Source organism: Somniosus microcephalus, chromosome 6 (assembly GCF_052327205.1).
Source record: "Somniosus microcephalus isolate GS21.2 chromosome 6, FLI_Smic_1.0, whole genome shotgun sequence".
Taxonomy (NCBI): Eukaryota; Metazoa; Chordata; class Chondrichthyes; order Squaliformes; family Somniosidae; genus Somniosus; species Somniosus microcephalus.
In genome coordinates, this window is record NC_140992.1 from 172,520,222 (window position 1) to 172,540,827 (window position 20,606).

The 20,606-nt window shown below is 47.7% G+C and overlaps 1 pseudogene; it reads right to left on the bottom strand.

Annotated features, from left to right (window-relative positions):
- Window positions 1–5,046: 5,046 nt before the first annotated feature.
- LOC147116204 (uncharacterized) overlaps window positions 5,047–20,606 on the bottom strand; it is a 37,642-nt pseudogene continuing 22,082 nt past the window's right edge.

The window sequence follows — 20,606 nt, forward strand, 5'->3', positions numbered from 1 at the left end:
CCGACATCCACTGTGTACATTAATGGCCCCTGCCTTGTGCATATCGTTCCGGGTTGCCATTTCTCTGTTCGGTAGTCATGGGCCAAGACTGGTTGTCCTACATTTAAGCTCCTTGTCGGCTTCTCATTGATGTGCTGCAATTGTTCATCCTCAGCATTTCTTTGCACATTTGGTCTGAGCAAATCCAGACGAGATCTCAACCTTCGGTTGAAGAACATCATGGCCGGGGTCTGGTTGATGACTGCATGTGTCGCATTTCTGTAGGCTAATAGGAAATTGTCCACCTTATGCTGTAGTGGAATTTCATCATTGCACATGGCCTTTATCGCCTTTTTAAAGGTTTGTACGGACCTCTCAGCCAATCCATTTGTGGCTGGATGATACGGGGCGGATGTGTAATGCCTGACCCATTCCTTCTCATAAATTTCCGAAACTCTTCGGACACAAACTGTGGTCCATTATCAGAGCAAATCTGCTCTGGCAAGCCGTTCCTGGCAAATATGGTCCGTAGAACTGCAATCGTTTTCTCTGTAGTGCTTGAGGACATTTTTAGCACCTCAGGCCATTTTGAGTGAGCATCCACTGCTATTAAGAACATTGAGTCCATGAATGGACCAGCAAAATCAATGTGCACCCGTTGCCATGGAGAGGATGGCCACTCCCATGGGTGTAGAGGGGCATGTGGTGGTGCATTTTGGACCTTCTGGCATCCTGAGCAGCTCTTGGTTAGGTCCTCGATTTGTTGATCGATCCCCGGCCACCACACATAAGCCCTAGCAAGGCTTTTCATTTTCACCCCTCCCAGATGACCTCCATGAAGCTCATTTAGCACTCTCTCCCTTAACTTGGGTGGAATCACCTCTCAGAATCCACACATCACTGTCCCCTGGCATACTGACAGCTGTTCTCTTCTGGATGAGAATGCTGGCAACAGTGAGTCGCCATGTGTTGGCCATCCCCTCACCGTCAAATCATATACCTGAGACAGTGTCGGATCATTGCGGGTCTCCTTCTCTATATCCGCGTTCGTTACTGGCAATCGTTCAATTATTGACGAATAAAATATCTCGATAGGGTCAACTGCTGGTGCTTCCTCCACAGTAGGCAGTGGCAGGCGTGATAGCCCATCAGCTTTTCCATGCTGTTTCGTGCCTTTATATTCTATTTCATATTGGTTCGCCCCTAGAAACAGGGACCATCTTTGTAACCGTTGTGCAGTCATCACTGGAATGCCCTTCTTAGGATTAAAGATGGAGACAAGTGGTTGGTGGTCAGTCAGCAAGGTGAACTTCTGCCCATGCAGATAGTGGTTGAATTTTTTTACTCCCCATACTAGGCTGAGGGCCTCCCTGTCAATCTGGGTGTAGTTTCGCTCGGCTGATGTTAGTGACCGAGACGCAAAGGCTACTGGCCTCTCCAACCCGTCTGGGAATTTGTGCGACAGCACCGCTCCAATACCATAGGGTGATGCATCACATGCCAAACGAATTGGTAGTGCTGGGTTGAAATGGGCCAACACCTCTTTTGATGTGATCAATTCTTTACACTTCTGGAAAGCTCGTCTACGTTCGTCATTCCACTTCCATGGTACCCTTGTTTGCAGTAGGGTGTTCAGTGGGTGTAATACCGTGGACAAATTTGGTAAGAACTTATGGTAGTAGTTTACCAGCCTGAGGAACGACCTCAGTTGTGACACATTTTCCGGTGCTGGAGCCTTGACTACTGCCTCAATCTTTTCAGGGGACTTATGTAACCCCTCTTCATCGATGACGTGGCCACAATACGAGATCTGCTTCTGGAAAAACTCGCACTTGTGGCGATTAGCTCGTAGCCCATATTCCTTTAATCTGGTGAGCACCTTCTCCAAGTTGGCGAGGTGATCACTGTCATTTTTGCCCGTGACCAGGAAGTCGTCCAAATAACACTGGGTCCCTGGCATCCCTTGCAGGACTTGATCCATCGCCCTTTGCCAAATAGCCGGAGCCGATGCTACCCCGAACACCAGCCAGTTGTATTGATAGAGACCTTTATGAGTGTTGATCGTGAGGTATTGTTTCGAGGCTTCTTCTCCCTCCATTTGCAAGTACGCCTGGGCTAGATCAATTTTAGTGAAGCGTTTACCTCCAGATAGCGAGGCGAAAATATCCTCAATTCGTGGAAGCGGATATTGTACCGTGTGAAGGACTGGGTTCACTGTCAACTTAAAATCCCCACAGATGCGGACCTTCTTTGGTTCCCCAGGCGTATTACTCAACGACCTCTTCATTACAGGAACGATGGGTGTAGCCCACTCACTCCAGTCCACTTTGGACAGTACTCCTGAACATTCCAACCCTTCCAGCTCTGCTTCGACGGCTGGTCTGATCGCATAAGGCACTGGTCTGGCCTTAAGAAACTTTGGGCTTGCATTTTCCTCTATTTTAATCGTTGCTGTTATGCCTTTTAGTGTTCCGAGTCCCTCCTGGAACACTTCTTTTGCGCCAGTTAGCATTTTTGACAGTCGTCCAGGTGTGACTTCATCATCCTTTTTGGCCTCAACCTTCAGTGCCTGTATGGAATGCCAATCTAATTGTATCTTCCGGATCCATTCACGTCCTAGCAGTGGTGGTCCTCCAACTGGCAATACATATAAGTCCATTTTAGGTATTTCCTGGCCTTTGTATATCACTTTCACCCTTATTTTTCCTTTGGGGTAGACTTTTTGCCCCGTGTACGTCTTCAAGACAATCTCTGTAGCTTTCAAGGGTATATGTGAAAATAGCCGCTTGTAGTCCCTTTGGCTTATGACTGTTAGGGCTGATCCTGTGTCCAATTCCATTTTCACTTGGACTCTGTCTATCTTGAGTGTAACTCAGATAGTCTGGTGATCCTCCATTTTGGTTACCTTATGTAGTTTCAGACAACCCAGCTCCTTGCTTCCAGAGTCTGTGTCACTTTTCTGTTCGTCTGAACTACTGTCCATCACCTTGTGTACCTTTTTGTACTTCTCCTGTGGAGATTTCTTGCTGTTGGTTTTCTTCCCAGACCTGCAGACTCTTGCTATGTGTCCTGCTTTTCCACACTGTCTGCACACTTGGTCCTTGAACCAACAATCCTTCTGGTCGTGTGTTGTTCTGCCGCAGCGATAACACTTCCCTGTTCCACAGGACATTTCATTGGTGCCTTATTCTTGCGGTCTCCGTTGTATCTCTGCAGCGCCCCTTGCGGCTGCTTCGTGTGATACTGCCATACTGAAAGCCTTGTTCAGCGTAAGATCCTTTTCTGATAGAAGCCGTTTCTGGGTTCCTTCACTTTGAAGCCCACACACAAACTTGTCCCTTAACGTATCTGCTAGTCCCACTCCAAACTGGCAGTGTTTCGATAGCTTGCGCAGTTCCGTTAAGTACTCAGGATTGCTTTCGTCTTTGTGTTGGTTCCTTTTATGGAACTTAAATTGTTCTGCTATCAGCAGCGGTTTGGGGTTTAAGTGGTCCTGTAGGATTTCTACTATGCTTTCGAAATTCTTATTCACAGGCTGCTCTGGGGTTATTAGGTTTCGCAGTAACCCATAAGTTTTTGCACCCATGGAATTTAACAAAACCAGTGCTTTCCTAGCATCTGGCACTTCATTCGCCCTGCAGTACACCTCAATACGTTCCACATATGTCGCCCAATCTTCGACTTCATTGTCGAACGTAGAGATACTGCCACTCTTCGGCATCCCTGGGTGTGATTTAACTGTCAAAAATGGCGTTTCCCACGCTTTGCCTTCTTCTCCGCTGGCACAAAATGGCGTCTCCTGCGCTTTCCTTTCTTCCCGCGCTCGCCCTTCTTCTCCGCTGCGGTTTCTAAAAATGGCGTCTCCCGCGCTCTTCCTTCTTCTCCGCGGCTCAATGGCATCTCCCGTGCTCTCCCTTCTTCTCCCCATGGACACTGTTCAGCCTTTGAGCCCTGGCTGCGCTCTGCGCGTTTTTTTTCTGTGCGCCTTTCCCGTTTCCGCCGCTCGGTCCTGAACCCGACTGCTGCTTTACCCTCTCTCTCTCCGTTTTGTTTTTCCTCGACGCCGCTCGGTTTTCAACACCCGGCTGCGCCCTGTGCGCTTCACCCTCTATCTTACCCCGTCGATGCTGCTTGGTTTTTTCTCTGCCGTCGGTCGGCTCCAGCCGCCGCTGTCCGGGAGGGTCTGCGCCGTACCTGGTACATGTCGTCAGTCTGTTGCTGATCTTCATGGCTGGGGAACCAAGCCCGGCTCTCCACAGCCTCCCCTGCGATGTTCACTCCCTGCCGGACGACTGGGCCGTTGCTCGTGGTCGACGCCCGTGTTTCTGGCCTCGACTTTCTTCCACCGCCCTCCCGGAGCGAATCCTCGAAGGGAAATGCAGAGTTGCAGGTAGATTCGAATCGACACTCGTCGCCACTGTTAGATCCGTGATTCTGAGAGTATTATGTTTTTCAATAACCACACGGATGCTGTAACTTAACAATCAACAGGTATTTACTGGAGTAGGTTAGTCTCAAGACTGGGGTTACAGAGGCATGCTCAAGGCTTATATACAGGTGTGGTTACTGCTGGTACTACAGTATACAGGAGCTGAAAAAGTAGTTCTCTCTTAAAGGTACATACACTACAATTCTGAAGCTCTCTCTCTCTCTCTCCAGCCCAGAGTCTGTCTCTCTCTCTCTCTCCAGTCCAGGGTCTGTCTCTCTCTCCAGTCCAGGGTCTGTCTCTCTCTCACCAATCCAGGGTCTGTGTCTTTCTCTGCAGTCTAGGGTCTGCATCTATCTCTTTCTCCACTCCAGGGACTGTCTCTCTCTCCAGTCCAGTCCAGGGTCTGTCTCTCTTTCTCTCCAGTCCAGCGTCTGTGTCTCTCTCTCTCCGATCCAGGGCCTGTCTCTCTCTCTCTCCAGTCCAGGGTCTGTCTCTCTCTCTCCAGTCCAGGGTCTGTGTCTTTCTCTGCAGCCTAGGGTCTGCGTCTGTCTCTCTCTCCAGTCCAGGGTCTGTCTCTCTCTCCAGTCCAGGGTCAGTGTCCCTCTCTCCAGTCCAGGGTCTGTCTCTCTCTCTCTCCAGTCCAGGGTCTGTCTCTCTCTCCAGTCCAGGGTCAGTGTCTCTCTCTCCTGCCCAGGGTCTGTCTCTCTTTCTCTCCAGTCCAGGGTCTGTCTCTCTCTCTCCAGTCCATGGTCTGTCTCTCTTTCTCTCCAGTCCAGGGTCTGTCTCTCTCTTTCAATTCAATTCAATTCAATTCAAATCGCTTTATTGGCATGACAAGGTACATCTTATGTTGCCAAAGCATCGAAAAACATTCATGGTTGTACACAGAAATACAGATCTATCCATACAGTGTATAAACAGATATATCCCTGAGTGTATAAATATACTTTCATATAATTTGTATATACTCTTTTCTTATATTTAGTCATTGTCCCTCTGTTTATGGCAAGCTGTAACATAGTGTGCCGCTAAGGTTACACAATTTCTCTCTTCCCCTAGTAGGTATGGGAGTTTTTGGTCGTCATTCAAATTTCTGAATTCCGGGCATATTTTTGTGAATTTTGGGTAGAAATTCTCCCTTATGCCCTGATATTTTCTACAAGCTGTGAGGAAGTGCATCTCTGTCTCCACCACTCCCTGACTGCAGTGAGAGCATATCCTGTCCTCTCTTGGTAGCCGGGTCTGCCTGTGTCTACCTTTTTCGATCACCAGGCTATGTTCACTAAGTCTGTACATTGTCAAGGTTTTTCTCAGTTTGCTATCCTTTACCATGGTTACGTAATCAGCCATGTTGTATTGTCTGTTTAGGGCCAAGTAGCAATTGAGTTTGCTTTGGGTTTTTGTTGTTTCTGTCCAATATGACAGATATTTTTCCTTTTGCTTAGCGATGATTGTGTTGGGTTGAATTCTTTGTGTTACGCTGTCACTGTCCTGGGGCTGGTTATTGTTAGTAGTGTTAATAGTTACTTCACTGAGTCCCAAAACCAGTTGACTGAGGGTATTCTTCTTTATGGTCCTCTCTTGGCATTTCAGGGCTTCGTAATGATAGCATTGGGGGTTGCTCATTTCTCGGTGTTTCCAAAATTTGGTGGCTCTTTTTTGGATAGTGATTATTAATGGATATTGGCCTTGTTCTGCCCTGCATGCATTCTTTACGGTTTTCCTCTGAGTCCGGAGGATACTTTTACAGAATTCTGCATGTAGGATCTCAATTGGGTGTTTGTCCCATTTTGCAAATTCTTGTTGTGTTAGCGGTCCCCACACCTCACTGCCATAGAGTGCAATTGGTTCAATTACTGATTTAAAAATTTTGAGCCAAATGCTAATTGGGATTTCTATTTGGATTGATTTTTTAATGGCATAGAAAGCCCTTCTTGCTTTCTCTTTCAGTTCATTCACAGCCAGCCAGATGAAAATTTCCCGTAGAACTGATTTTTAAGCCCAAGTATGTGTAATTAGTGATTTGTTCAATTTTGGTTGTTCCTAGTGTGAAATTTATTTTGGGTCCCTGATGTCTGGATCTTTGCTGGAACACAAGGACTTTGTTCTTTTTGGGATTTATTGTCAGGGCCCAGGTCTGGCAGAACGACTCCAGCAGATCCAGGTTCTGCTATAGACCCTCCTTAGTTGGTGACAGCAGAACCAGGTCATCTGCATAGAGGAGGAATTTAACCTTGGATTCATATAGGGTGAGGCCGGGTGCTGTAGATTGTTCAAGTAGTTTTGCCAATTCATTTATGTAACTATTAAAGAGTGTCGGTGAGATGGGTGAGCCCTGCATCACCCCCCGCCCCTGTGGGAAGTATTTTGTTTGTTTGCCTCCAATTTTAACTGCACATTTGTTGTTTGTATACATTGATTTAATTACATCATATGTTTTTCCCCCTACCCCGCTTTCGATAAGTTTCAGGAATAAACCGTCGTGCCAGATGGAATCGAAAGCCTTCTGGAAATCTATAAAGCATGCGTAGATTTTGCTTTTGTTTTGATGAACGTGTTTGTCAATTAGGGTCTGTAGGGTGAAGATATGATCTGATGTTCTATAGTTTGGCAGGAATCCAATTTGGCTTTTACGCAAGACATTGTGCTCCTCAAGGAAGTTTATAAGTCTTTTGTTTATGATACTACAGAATACCTTCCCCAGGTCACTGTTTACACAGATGCCTCGATAGTTATTTGGGTCAACTTTGTCCCCACTTTTGTATATGGGCGTTATGAGTCCTTTGTTCCAGATATCAGGGAAGTAACCAACACTCAGAACCAAGTTGAAGAGTTTTAGGATAGCCAGTTTCATTTTATCATCTGTGTGTTTAATCATCTCGCTTAGTATGCCGTCTGCACCGCAAGCTTTTCCTGGTCGCAGGTCCTTGAGTTTTTCAAATGGTTCTTTTTCTGTTATTATGGAGTCTAGCGGGTTTTGGTTATCTTTTATGGCCATTTCGAGCTTTTCCAGTTTTTTTGCATATTTGGTGTTGCTCTGGCCTTAGTGTGTTTTTCTGGTATAATTTTTCAAAGTGGTTTTCCCATGTGTCTCCATTTTGAATGGCCAAGTCGTCGTGTTGTTTTTTGTGTAATATATTCCAGTTGTCCCAGAAACAATTGGAGTCAATGGATTCCTCAATGGAGCTGAGTGTATTCTTAATATACTGCTCTTTTTTGGTTCTGAGTGTGTTTCTGTATTGTGTTAGTGTCTGACAATAAGTAAGGCGTAATTCCTCGTTTTCTGGCTGTCTGTGTTTTTGGTTTGATATTTTTCTAAGTTTTTTCCTCATGTTATGGCAATCTGGGTCAAACCATTTTTCATACTTTTTTGTTTTGGGTTTGTTCTTGCGAGCTTTCAAGTTTGACCTTGTTGCCAAATTATCAAAAATATTGTTTAGGTTATTCACTGCCCGGTTTACGCCTTCTTTATTGTGAGTGTATATGTTATCCAGGAAGGTGTCCAATAGAGCTTGAGTTGATTCATTGCTAATTGCTTTCTGGTATTTTACCGTGCTGTTTTTGGCCCATCTGTACAATTTTTTGGTGTTGTACAGCTTACTGGGTTGTGTTTCTGTGTTGGTTGTTTCTGTCTTTTTAAGATGCATAGTAATTTGACTGTGTTCTGACAGTGTTGTTTGTGGTTTGACTGTGAATGCTCTGAAAGAGGATGGGTCCAAATCTGTAATCATATAGCCTACGGTGCTACAGCCAAGAGGTGAGCAATAGGTCGATCTTCCTAGGAGGTCTCCCATGAACCTACCACTGACAATGTACAGACCCAGGCTTCGACAGAGCTGCAGGAGCTGTTTTCCGTTGGTATTTGTCTGTTTGTCGCAGTTATGCCTGTATGGATAGGAAGGGATATCGAAGTGGTTATTCCCGAATATGTAATTGTTTCCCTGATTATTGGTGAAGTCTGGTTCTTCGCCAGTTCTTGAATTGAGGTCACCACAGATCAACAAGTTCCCCTGGGCCTGGAATTGGATAATCTCCCTCTCCATGTTGGAGAAGGTGTCCTCTTTAAAGTACGGGGATTCCATTGGGGGGATATAGAGTGCACAAATCAAAACATCTTGGGGGTTAGAGATAATCCCCCTCTCAATTTTGAGCCACATGTGGTTTTCGCCCTTTTTTATAAATTTGATGTAATTCTTAAGCTCTGTTTTAAACTAAATCAGTATGCCTCCGGAGTCTCTGCCTTGGGTTACTCCTGGCAATTTATTGGAGGGGACCACCAGCCCTGTGTACCCTTGGGGACGGCCAGTGTGTCCTTCTCCTCTATACCAAGTTTCCTGTAAAATGATGATATCCAGATCTTTAGTTTCATCTATGAACTCTGGGGTCCTACTCTTCACGTCGAGCACCGAAGAGCGTAGACCTTGGATATTCCAGGTTGAAATATATAAGGATTTCATGTAAAGTTTGATCTTTTACTATGATAGGTTAAAGAATGATATGTGTTTGTCGTGTCTAAATGGGGGAAAAAAAGATCATCTCAATTGTCTATAAATGCTAATACTACTTGGTTACAATTTATTCTAGTAATTAGTCCTTGATTTTTTTTTCATTTTCTGATCCATAAGGCGGAAGTAGATGCTGCTGCACGTCTGCTTAGTGTCTCTTAATGGATTGTCTCTGCCTGAGGTATTGCGTACGCCCTGTGCATCTCTCCCTCTGTCTGGCTGGGGGCAGCCCTGTTCCCCTGTAGGACAGGAGTGGTGCAAGTCTGATATTGTTGTTGTGCATGGGGATCCTCTCTGGTCCCGGTTGGTGTGGTGGTGGTCTCTGTAGTAGTCCTGGTATGTACCCCGCTGATCTCTGGTGGTCAGGGGGGGGGTCCTCCTGGAGTCTGGGTATGGACCCGGTTAAAAGCGACGTCCTTCAGGGCTTTAGCAAAGATTGATATTCGTTTCCTGTGGACGTGGATGCGGTCGTGAAGACATTCCACATCGAGGGTGGGGTGTTGGGCCAGGTGCACGTTGTGTTTTAATTCACAGTCTCTTGCTATGCTGGCATTTATCTCATGAATTGTTTTGCTGTTAAAGTCTGTTCTCGGCAATATTGTGGAAACAGTGATTCTAGTGTTTGGGAATGTATTGCTTGCCTTCTCAATCACTGCTCTGAGTGATGTTGCTACCCCTTTCTGCTGGGCCTTTAGGTCATTTGTGCCAGTGTGTATTATTATGTGTTGCGGGGAGCCTAATCGGGTTTTGGTCAGCCATTCCAGGGCTCTGTCTGTTGTTGGGCACCGGATCTTTTTTACTATATGTCTAGGGAAGAGCTTTTTCTCCCATAGAAATTTCCCATTTGAGTCTATGAGTATTATGATGTCAGCCTTGTTGGTGTTTACTGTCTGGTGGCTTTCGCCTGAACTCATAGGGTGTGTGTTGGGCTGGGGTGGTCGTGTCTGGTGTGTGCGCTCCTCTTGTGAGCGGCTCGCTTGTGGTCCCACAGTGGTGGGGGAAGACTGAGCTTCAGTATGCTGGTCGGTCTGTGTGGCACCCCTTGTATTGTGTGTCTGCTGCTGTTGTTCAGTGTGGGAGTGCAGTTGTTCAGTCAGGCTCTGTATTGTCTTATCTCTAGCCTCTGGCTGCTGGTCTAATGGTGCTATCTCTCCTCTATGGCTCTCTTTGTTTTCCTGCAGCTCTTTCACCTGATTCCCAAGTAGATTCAGCTCTCTCCTGTATCTCTCCCTCTCTTGCTTTTGTTCATGTTTCAGTTTAAGGACCTCCTCTCTAAGTTTAACCAGCTCTGTCTCCAACTGGTTAAATTTATCCTTTAGTTGTATCTGGCTGTGTGATCCCGGGGTGTGTGTCCGGTCGGCGCTGGAGGGCTCACTCACTTCCTGGCTAGGCTGCTCTTCTCTTGGTGAGCTGGAAGTGGTAGGGGGAGTATGTGTGGCTTCCTCCCTGGTAATTACGCTGGGGTTAGTCAGCTGTACTATGTGGCTGTGGGGCCCCGGGGTGAGTGTCTGGTTAGAACTGTGTGGCTCGTTCACCTCCTGACCAGGCTGATTTACTCCTGCTGAGTTGTCAATGGTGGGGGGAGTGCGAGTCGCTTTTCCCCTGTTAGCCACTCTGGGGCTGTTCCTTCCCCTCTCACTTATTTCTTTCAGTGTCTCGAAGGCCGTTTCAAAGTCGTCGAGGTTGCCTTGCACCATTATTGTTCCGTTATCGTATATGTTGACAGTCGTGGTTGCACTGTCCGGGTCCCCTGGTTTCTTAATTTTCAGTTTGGACCCATTAGCGGTTCTTTCCTGCTTAACCCCGGTATAGTGTGATTTTATTGCTGTGATCCAAGCCGCTGACTGGTCTGAGTAAAAAATGAGATTACACTTTTTCCCAGTGCTGTACCAGTCAGCAAAAAGAGTTTCTGGTTTTTCTCTCAGCTGCTTCTGCTTGATCCATTTTTTAGCATTTTTTTTGGTGTTGGGGGTAATCTGGAAGAGGTTGCTCTCAGTGTGCCTCGGGAGCTGCTGTGGCTCCTCTGATTCGCTCATTTTTAGTATTTTTGAGGTAGAAATTATTGTTGACCTTAGAATAAGCTTTTCTGGGGCCCCGGGTTTCGTGTTTCCCTCTCTCGGCTCGCGAAATTTCCCAGGCCCCGGACTCACTCGCTCTCCAGGCCCTCCCCAGGCCCCGTACTCACTGTCCTGGTCTGCGTCTGGGAGTTGCTGTTTCCCGGTGTCTCCCGGCTGCTCCCCTCCCCCTCAGAGGTCTCTGGGCCTCTGTCTTGGCCCGGCTCCTTGGGCCTTTCCCTGGCTTCAGGCTCCCTCCCCAGGAACCGTACTCACTGTCTGCGTCTGGGAGCCGCTGCCTCACGGTGCCTTCGGGCTGCTCCCCTCTCCCTCAGAGGTCTCCAGGCCTCTGTCTCGGCCTGGCTCCTCGGGCCTTTCCCGAGCTTCTGACTTAGTGTTGCGGCCGCCGCTCCGGCTGTGTCCCGGCCGCCGCTCGGGCTCTGTGTCCCGGCCACCGCTCGGGCTCTGTGTCCCGGCCGCTGCTCCGGCTGTGTCCCGGCCGCCGCTCGGGCTCTGTGTCCCGGCCGCCGCTCGGGCTCTGTGTCCCGGCCGCCGCTCGGGCTCTGTGTCCCGGCCGCCGCTCCGGCTGTGTCCCGGCCGCCGCTCGGGCTCTGTGTCCCGGCCGCCGCTCCGGCTGTGTCCCGGCCGCCGCTCGGGCTCTGTGTCCCGGCCGCCGCTCCGGCTGTGTCCCGGCCGCCGCTCGGGCTCTGTGTCCCGGCCGCCGCTCGGGCCCTGTGTCCCGGCCACCGCTCCGGCAGTGTCCCGGCCACCGCTCGGGCTCTGTGTCCAGGCCGCCGCTCCGGCTGTGTCCCGTCCGCCGCTCGGGCTCCTCCTTGGTGCCTCGTTCTCCCGGTTTTTCCCTGGGTTTATTCCTTTCCTTCTTCTGTCCCTTTGCTTTGTTCCTTTTTGTCTTTGTTTCTTTCTGCTGTTTTCCTCGGGTTTTTTTTCTCTGTCGGCTCTTGTCTTTGGTGGTCTTTTTGGCGGTCTTTTCCTTCCTTACTTAATCTAAACTAACCTAAACTTAAACTTAAACTAAACTAACTTAACTAAAATTAAATTTAACTTTTAAACCTTTTAAAACTTGAAATGAAACATTTTTCCCCACTTTAAACACTAAAAACACTAAAATTTCAGCAACCCATCTTCAGCGTGCTTGTATCTCTCTCTCTCTCTCTTCCCCGCTCTTTCTCTCCAGTCCAGGGTCTGTCTCTCTTTCTCTCCAGTCCAGGGTCTGCCTCTCTCTCTCCAGTCCAGGGTCAGTGTCCCTCTCTCCAGTCCAGGGTCAGTGTCCCTCTCTCCAGTCCAGGGTCTGTGACTCTCTCTCCAGTCCAGGGTCTGTCTCTCTCTCCAGTCCAGGGTCAGTGTCTCTCTCTCCAGTCCAGGGTCAGTGTCTCTCTCTCCAGTCCAGGGTCAGTGTCTCTCTCTCCAGTCCAGGGTCAGTGTCTCTCTCTCCATTCCAGGGTCAGTGTCTCTCTCTCCAGTCCAGGGTCAGTGTCCCTCTCTCCAGTCCAGGGTCAGTGTCTCTCTCTCCAGTCCAGGGTCAGTGTCTCTCTCTCCAGTCCAGGGTCAGTGTCCCTCTCTCCAGTCCAGGGTCTGTGACTCTCTCTCCAGTCCAGGGTCTGTCTCTCTCTCTCTCCAGTCCAGGGTCAGTGTCTCTCTCTCCAGTCCAGGGTCAGTGTCTCTCTCTCCAGTCCAGGGTCAGTGTCTCTCTCTCCAGTCCAGGGTCAGTGTCCCTCTCTCCAGTCCAGGGTCAGTGTCTCTCTCTCCAGTCCAGGGTCAGTGTCCCTCTCTCCAGTCCAGGGTCTGTGACTCTCTCTCCAGTCCAGGGTCTGTCTCTCTCTCTCTCCAGTCCAGGGTCAGTGTCTCTCTCTCCAGTCCAGGGTCAGTGTCTCTCTCTCCAGTCCAGGGTCAGTGTCTCTCTCTCCAGTCCAGGGTCAGTGTCCCTCTCTCCAGTCCGGAGTCTGTCCTCTCTCTCTCTCTCTCTCTCTCTCTCTCTCTCTCTCTCTCTCTCTCTCTCTGGTCCAGGGTCTGTCTCTCTCTCTCTCTCCAGGCCAGGGTCTATCTCTTTCTCCAGTCAAGGGTCTGTGTCTCTCTCTCCAGTCAAGGGTCCGTGTCTCTCTCTCCAGTCAAGGGTCTGTGTCTCTCTCTCCATCAAGGGTCTGTGTCTCTCTCTCCAGTCAAGGGTCAGTGTCTCTCTCTCCATTCCAGGGTCAGTGTCTCTCTCTCCAGTCCAGGGTCAGTGTCCCTCTCTCCAGTCCAGGGTCAGTGTCTCTCTCTCCAGTCCAGGGTCAGTGTCTCTCTCTCCAGTCCAGGGTCAGTGTCCCTCTCTCCAGTCCAGGGTCTGTGACTCTCTCTCCAGTCCAGGGTCTGTCTCTCTCTCTCTCCAGTCCAGGGTCAGTGTCTCTCTCTCCAGTCCAGGGTCAGTGTCTCTCTCTCCAGTCCAGGGTCAGTGTCTCTCTCTCCAGTCCAGGGTCAGTGTCCCTCTCTCCAGTCCAGGGTCAGTGACTCTCTCTCCAGTCCAGGGTCAGTGTCCCTCTCTCCAGTCCAGGGTCAGTGTCTCTCTCTCCAGTCCAGGGTCTGTCTCTCTCTCTCCAGTCCAGGGTCTGTCTCTCTCTCCAGTCCAGGGTCTGTCTCTCTCTCCAGTCCAGGGTCAGTGTCTCTCTCTCCAGTCCAGGGTCTGTCTCTCTCTCTCCAGTCCAGGGTCTGTCTCTCTCTCTCCAGTCCAGGGTCTGTCTCTCTCTCTCTCCAGCCCAGGGTCTGTCTCTCTCTCCAGTCCAGGGTCAGTGTCTCTCTCTCCAGTCCAGGGTCTGTCTCTCTCTCTCCAGTCCAGGGTCTGTCTCTCTCTCTCCAGTCCAGGGTCTGTCTCTCTTTCTCTCCAGTCCAGGGTCTGTCTCTCTTTCTCTCCAGTCCAGGGTCTATCTCTCTCTTTCTCTCCAGTCCAGGGTCTGTCTCTCTCTTTCTCTTCAGTCCAGGGTCTATCTCTCTCTCTCCAGCCCAGGGTCTATCTCTCTCTCTCCAGTCCTGGGTTTGTGTCTCTCTCTCCAGTCCAGGGTCAGTGTCTCTCTCTACAGTCCAGGGTCTGTTTGTTTGTCTCTCTCTCTGTCTGTCTGACTGTCTCTCTCTCTCTATCTCCACTGTCAGGGTCTGTGTGTCTCCAGTCCATTGTCTGTCTCTCTCTCCAGTCCATTGTCTGTGTGTGAGTGTCTCTCTCTCTCCAGTCAAGGGTCTGTTTCTCTCTTTCTGGTCAGTGACTGTTTCTCTCTCACCAGTCCATTGTCTGTGTCTCTCACTCTCTCCAGTCCAGGGACTGTCTGTCTGTCTCTCTCTCTCTCCACTCCGGAGTCTGAATCTCTCTCTCTCCCTTTCTCTCTCTCTGTATCCAGTCCAGGGTCTGTTTCTCTCTCTCCAGTCAAGGGTCTGTGTCTCTCTTTCTAGTCAGTGCCTGTGTCTCTCTCACCAGTCCATTGTCTGTGTGTGTCTCTCTCTCTCCAGTCCAGGGATCGTCTGTCTGTCTCTCTCTCTCTCCACTCCGGAGTCTGAATCTCTCTCTCTCCCTTTTTCTCTCTCTGTATCTAGTCCAGGGTCTGAGTCTCTCTCTCCAGTCCAGGGTCTGAGTCCCTCTCTCCAGTCCAGGGTCTGTCTCTCTCTCCAGTCCAGGGTCTGAGTCTCTCTCTCCAGTCCAGGGTCTGAGTCTCTCTCTCCAGTCCAGGGTCTGTGTCTCTCTCTCCAGTCCAGGGTCTGAGTCTCTCTCTCCAGTCCAGGGTCTGTGTCTCTCTCTCCAGTCCAGGGTCTGTGTCTCTCACTCCAGTCCAGGGTCTGAGTCTCTCTCTCCAGTCCAGGGTCTGTGTCTCTCTTTGCAGCCCAGGGACTGCTTCTGTCTCTTTCTCCAGTTCAGGGTCTGTGTCTGTCTGTCTCTCTATCTCTCTCCGGTCCAGGGTCTGTCTCACGCTCTCTCTGGTCTAGGATCTGTCTGTCTCGCTCTCACTCTCCGGTCCAGGGTCTGTCTCTCTCTCCCTCTCTCCACTCCAGTGTTTGTCTGTCCATCTCTCTCTCTCTGTCCCTCACTCTCTCTCCAGTCCAGACTCTGTCCAGCTCTCTCTCTGGTCCAGGGTCTGTGTCTCTCTCTCTCCAGTCCAGGGTCTCACTCTCTCTCTCTCTCCAGTCAAGGGTCTGTGTGTCTCTCTCCAGTCAAGGGTCTATGTCTCTCTCTCTCCAGTCCAGGGTGTGATGAAATATGCCATTCATCAGGCACGCTGTATTCTCTGTGTTTGATTGTGCCTGTGACTGTGACAAGCAGGGGAGTTTAGTTTCAGTTTCATTTCCTTACCTGTATTGTATTGTGTGTAGGGCTCCGCCCATACCTGGCCCCTACTTAAGCAGGCCCCAGTGTGTCTCACAGGCAGTACAGCAGATCTCTGGATGAGAGACACTTCTCCACTGTGTATTACTTTCTGAGTTAATAAAAGCCTTGCTTTGCTCCGTTAATGTTGAGTCTCGGATTCATTGAGGCACATCTCTCTCTCTCCAGTCAAGGGTCTGTGTGTCTCTCTCTCCAGTCAAGGGTCTGTGTCTCTCTCTCTCCAGTCCAGGGTCTCACTCTCTCTCTCTCTCTCTCCAGTCAAGGGTCTGTGTGTGTGTCTCTCTCTCTCCAGTTCAGGGTCTGTCTGTCTCTCTCTCTCCAGTCCAGGGTCTGTCAATTCAATTCAATTCAATTCAAATCACTTTATTGGCATGACAAGTTACATCTTATGTTGCCAAAGCATCGGAAAACATTCACGTTTGTTCACAAAAATACAGATCTATCCATACAGTGTATAAACAGATATATCCCTGAGTGTATAAATATACATTCATATAATTTATATATACTCTTATCTTATCTTTAGTGGTTGTCCCTCTGTTTATGGCAAGCTGTAACATAGTGTGCCGCTAGTGTTATGCAACTTCTCTCTTCCCCTAGTAGGTATGGGAGTTTTTGGTTGTCATTCAATTTTCTGAATTCCAGGCATATTTTTGTAAATTTTGGGTAGAAATTCTCCCTTATGCCCTGATATTTTCTACAAGCTGTGAGGAAGTGCATCTCTGTCTCCACCATTCCCTGACTGCAGTGAGGGCATATCCTGTCCTCTCTTGGTAACCGGGTCTGCCTGTGTCTACCTTTTTCGATCGCCAGGCTATGTTCACTAAGTCTGTACATTGTCAGGATTTTTCTCAGTTTGCTGTCCTTTACCATGGTCAGGTAATCAGCTATGTTGTATTGTCTGTTTAGGGCCAAGTAGCAATTGAGTTTGCTTTGGGTTTTTGTTGTTTCTGCCCAATATGTCAGATATTTTTCCTTTTGCTTAGCGACGATTGTGTTGGGTCGAATTCTTTGTGTTACGCTGTCACTGTCCTGTGGCTGGTTATTGTTAGTAGTGTTAGTAGTTACTTCACTGAGTCCCAGGACTAGTTGACTGAGGGTATTCTTCTTTATGGTCAGCTCTTGGCATTTCAGGGCGCCGTAGTGATAGCATTGGGGGTTGCTCATTTGTAGGTGATTCCAAAATTTGGTGGCTCTTTTTTGGATAGTGATTATTAATGGATATTGGCCTAGTTCCGCCCTGCATGCATTGTTTACTGTTTTCCTTTAAGTCCGGAGGATACTTTTACAGAATTCTGCATGTAGGATCTCAATTGGGTGTTTGTCCCATTTTGCAAATTCTTGTTGTGTTAGTGGTCCCCATACCTCACTGCCATAGAGTGCAATTGGTTCAATTACTGATTTGAAAATTTTTAGCCAAATGCTAATTGGGATTTCTATTTGGATTGATTTTTAATGGCATAGAAAGCCCTTCTTGCTTTCTCTTTCAGTTCATTCACAGCCAGTTTGAAGTTTCCTGTAGAACTGATTTTTAAGCCCAAGTATGTGTAGTTAGTGGTTTGTTCAATTTTGGTTGTTCCTAGTGTGAAATTTATTTTGGGTCCCTGATGTCTGGATCTTTGCTGGAACACAAGGACTTTGGTTTTTTGGGGATTTATTGTCAGGGCCCAAGTCTGGCAGTACGACTCCAGCAGATCCAGGTTCTGCTGTAGACCCTCCTTAGTTGGTGACAGCAGAACCAGGTCGTCTGCATAAAGGAGGAATTTAACCTTGGATTCATATAGGGTGAGGCCGGGCGCTGTAGATTGTTCAAGTAGTTTTGCCAATTCATTTATGTAAATATTAAAGAGTGTCGGTGAGATTGGCGAGCCCTGCGTCACCCCCCGCCCCTGTGGGAAGTATTTTGTTTGTTTGTCTCCAATTTTAACTGCACATTTGTTGTTTGTATACATTGATTTAATTACATCATATGTTTTTCCCCCTACCCCGCTTTCGATAAGTTTCAGGAATAAACCGTCATGCCAGATGGAGTCGAAAGCCTTCTGGAAATCTATAAAGCTTGCGTAGATTTTGCTTTTGTTATGGTGAACGTGTTTGTCAATTAGGGTCTGTAGGGTGAAGATATGATCTGATGTTCTATAGTTTGGCAGGAATCCAATTTGGCTTTTACTCAAGACATTGTGCTCCTCAAGGAAGTTTATGAGTCTTTTGTTTATGATGCTACAGAATACCTTCCCCAGGTTACTGTTTACACAGATGCCTCGATAGTTATTTGGGTCAACTTTGTCCCCACTTTTGTATATGGGCGTTATGAGTCCTTTGTTCCAGATATCAGGGAAGTAACCGACACTCAGAACCAAGTTGAAGAGTTTTAGGATAGCCAGTTTCATTTTATCGTCTGTGTGTTTAATCATCTCGTTTAGTATGCCGTCTGGCCTGCAAGCTTTTCCTGGTCGCAGGTCCTTGAGTTTTTCAAAAAGTTCTTTTTCTGTTATTATGGAGTCTTAGCGAGTTTTGGTTATCTTTTATGGCCATTTCTAGCTTTTCCAGTTTTTTGCATATTTGGTGTTGCTCTGGCCTTAGTGTGTTTTTCTGGTATAATTTTTCAAAGTGGTTTTCCCATGTGTCCCCATTTTGAATGGCCAAGTCGTCGTGTTGTTTTTTGTGTAGTGTATTCAAGTTGTCCCAGAAGCAATTGGAATCAATGGATTCCTCCATGGAGCTGAGTGTATTTTTAATATATTGCTCTTTTTTGGTTCTGAGTGTGTTTCTGTATTGTGTTAGTGTCTGACAATAAGAAAGGCGTAATTCCTCGTTTTCTGGATGTCTGTGTTTTTGGTTTGATATTTTTCTAAGTTTTTTCCTCATGTTATGGCAATCTGGGTCAAACCATTTTTCATAGTTTTTTGTTTTGGGTTTGTTCTTGCGAGCTTTCAAGTTTGCACTTTTTGCCAAATTATCAAAAATATTGTTTATGTTATTTACTGCCCGGTTTACGCCTTCTTTATTGTGAGTGTATATGTTATCCAGAAAGGTGTCCAAGAGAGCTTGAGTTGATGCATTGCTAATTGTTTTCTGGTATTTTTCCGTGTCGTTTTTGGCCCATCTGTACGATTTGTTGGTGTTGTACAGTTTACTGGGTTGTGTTTCTATGTTGTTTGTTCCTGTCTTTTTGAGATACATAGTAATTTGACTGTGGTCTGACAGTGTTGTTTCTGGTTTTGACTGTGAATGCTCTGAAAGAGGATGGGTCCAAATCTGTAATCATATCGTCTACTGTGCTGCAGCCAAGAGGTGAGCAATAGGTCGATCTTCCTAGGAGGTCTCCTATGAACCTACCATTGACAATGTACAGACCCAGGCTTCGACAGAGCTGTAGGAGCTGTTTTCCGTTGGTATTTGTCTGCTTGTCGCAGTTATGCCTGAATGGAAGGGAAGGGATATCAAAGTGGTTATTCCCGAATACGTAATTGTTTCCCTGATTATTGGTGAAGTCTGGTTCTTCGCCCGTTCTTGAATTGAGGTCCCCACAGATCAACACGTTCCCCTGGGCCTGGTATTGGATAATTTCCCCCTCTATGTTGGAGAAGGTGTCCTCTTTAAAGTACGGGGAATCCATTGGGGGGATATAAAGTGCGCAAATGTAAACATCTTGGGTGTAAGAGATAATCTCCCTCTCAATTTTGCCACATGTGGTTTTCGCCCTTTTTTATAAGTTTGATGTAATTCTTAAGTTCTGTTTTAAACCAGATCAGCATGCCTCCGGCGTCTCTGCCTTGGGTTACTCTTGGTAATTTATTGGAGGGGACCACCAGCCCAGCGTACCCTTGGGGACAGCCAGTGTGTCCTTTTCCTTTATACCAAGTTTCCTGTAAAATTATAATATCTAGATCTTTAGTTTCATCTATGAACTCTGGGGTCCTACTCTTCACATCGAGCACCGAAGAGCGTAGACCTTGGATATTCCATGTCGAAATATATAAGGATTTCATGTTAAGTTTGATCTTTTACTATGATAGGTTAAAGAGTGGTACGTGTTTGTCGTGTCTAAGTGTGGGAAAAAAAGATCATCTCAGTTGTCTATAAAAGTTAATACTATTTGGTTACAGTTCTTTCTATTAATTAGTCCTTGATCCATAAGGCAGAAGTAGATGCTGCTGCACATCTGCTTATTGTCTCTTAATGGATTGTCTCTGCCTGAGGTATTGCGTACGTCCTGTGCATCTCTCCCTCTGTCTGGCTGGGAGTGGTCCTGTTCCCCTGTGGGACAGGAGTGGTGCAGGTCTGATATTGTTGTTGTGCATGGGGATCCTCTCTGGTCTCGGTTGGTGTGGTGGTGGTCTTTGTAGTGGTCCTGATATGTACCCCGCTGATCTCTGGTGGTCAGGGGGGGGTCCTCTTGGAGTCTGGGTATGGACCCGGTTAAAAGCGACGTCCTTCAGGGCTTTAGCAAAGATCGATATTCTTTTCCTTTGGATGTGGACGTGGTCGTAAAGACATTCCTCATCGAGGGTGGGGTGTTGGGCCAGGTGCACGTTGTGTTTTGATTCGCAGTCTCTTGCTATGCTGGCATTTATCTCATGAATTGTGTTGTTGTTGAAGTCTGTTCTCGGCAATATTGTGGAAACAGTGATTCTAGTGTTTGGAAATGTACTGCTTGCCTTCCTAATCACTGCTCTGAGTGATGTTGCTACCTCTTTCTGTTGGGCCTTTAGGTCATTTGTGCCTGTGTGTACTATTATGTGTTGGGGGGAGCCTAATCGGGTTTTGGTCAGCCATCCCATGGCTCTGTCTGTTGTTGGGCACCAGATCTTTTCTACTTTACTTCTAGGGAAGAGCTTTTTCTCCCATAGAAATTTCCCATTTGAGTCTATGAGTATTACGATGTCAGCCTTGTTTGTGTTTACTGTCTGGTGGCTTTCGCCTGGACTCATAGTGTGTGTGTTGGGCTGGGGTGTCTGGTGTGTGCGTTCCTCTTGTGAGCGGCTCGCTTGTGGTTCCACGGTGGTGGGGGAAGATTGAGATTCAGTATGCTGGTCGGTCTGTGTGGCACCCCTTGTATTGTGTGTCTGCTGCTGTTGTTCCGTGTGGGAGTGCAGCCATTCCGTCGGGCTCTGTCTTGTCTTATCTCTAGCCTCTGGTTGCTGGCCTAATGGTGTTATCTCTCCTCTATGGCTCTCTTCGTTTTCCTGCAGCTCTTTCACCCGATTCCCAAGTAGATTCACCTGGTTCTCAAGTAGATTCAGCTCTCTCTTGTGTGTCTCTCTCTCTTGCTTTTG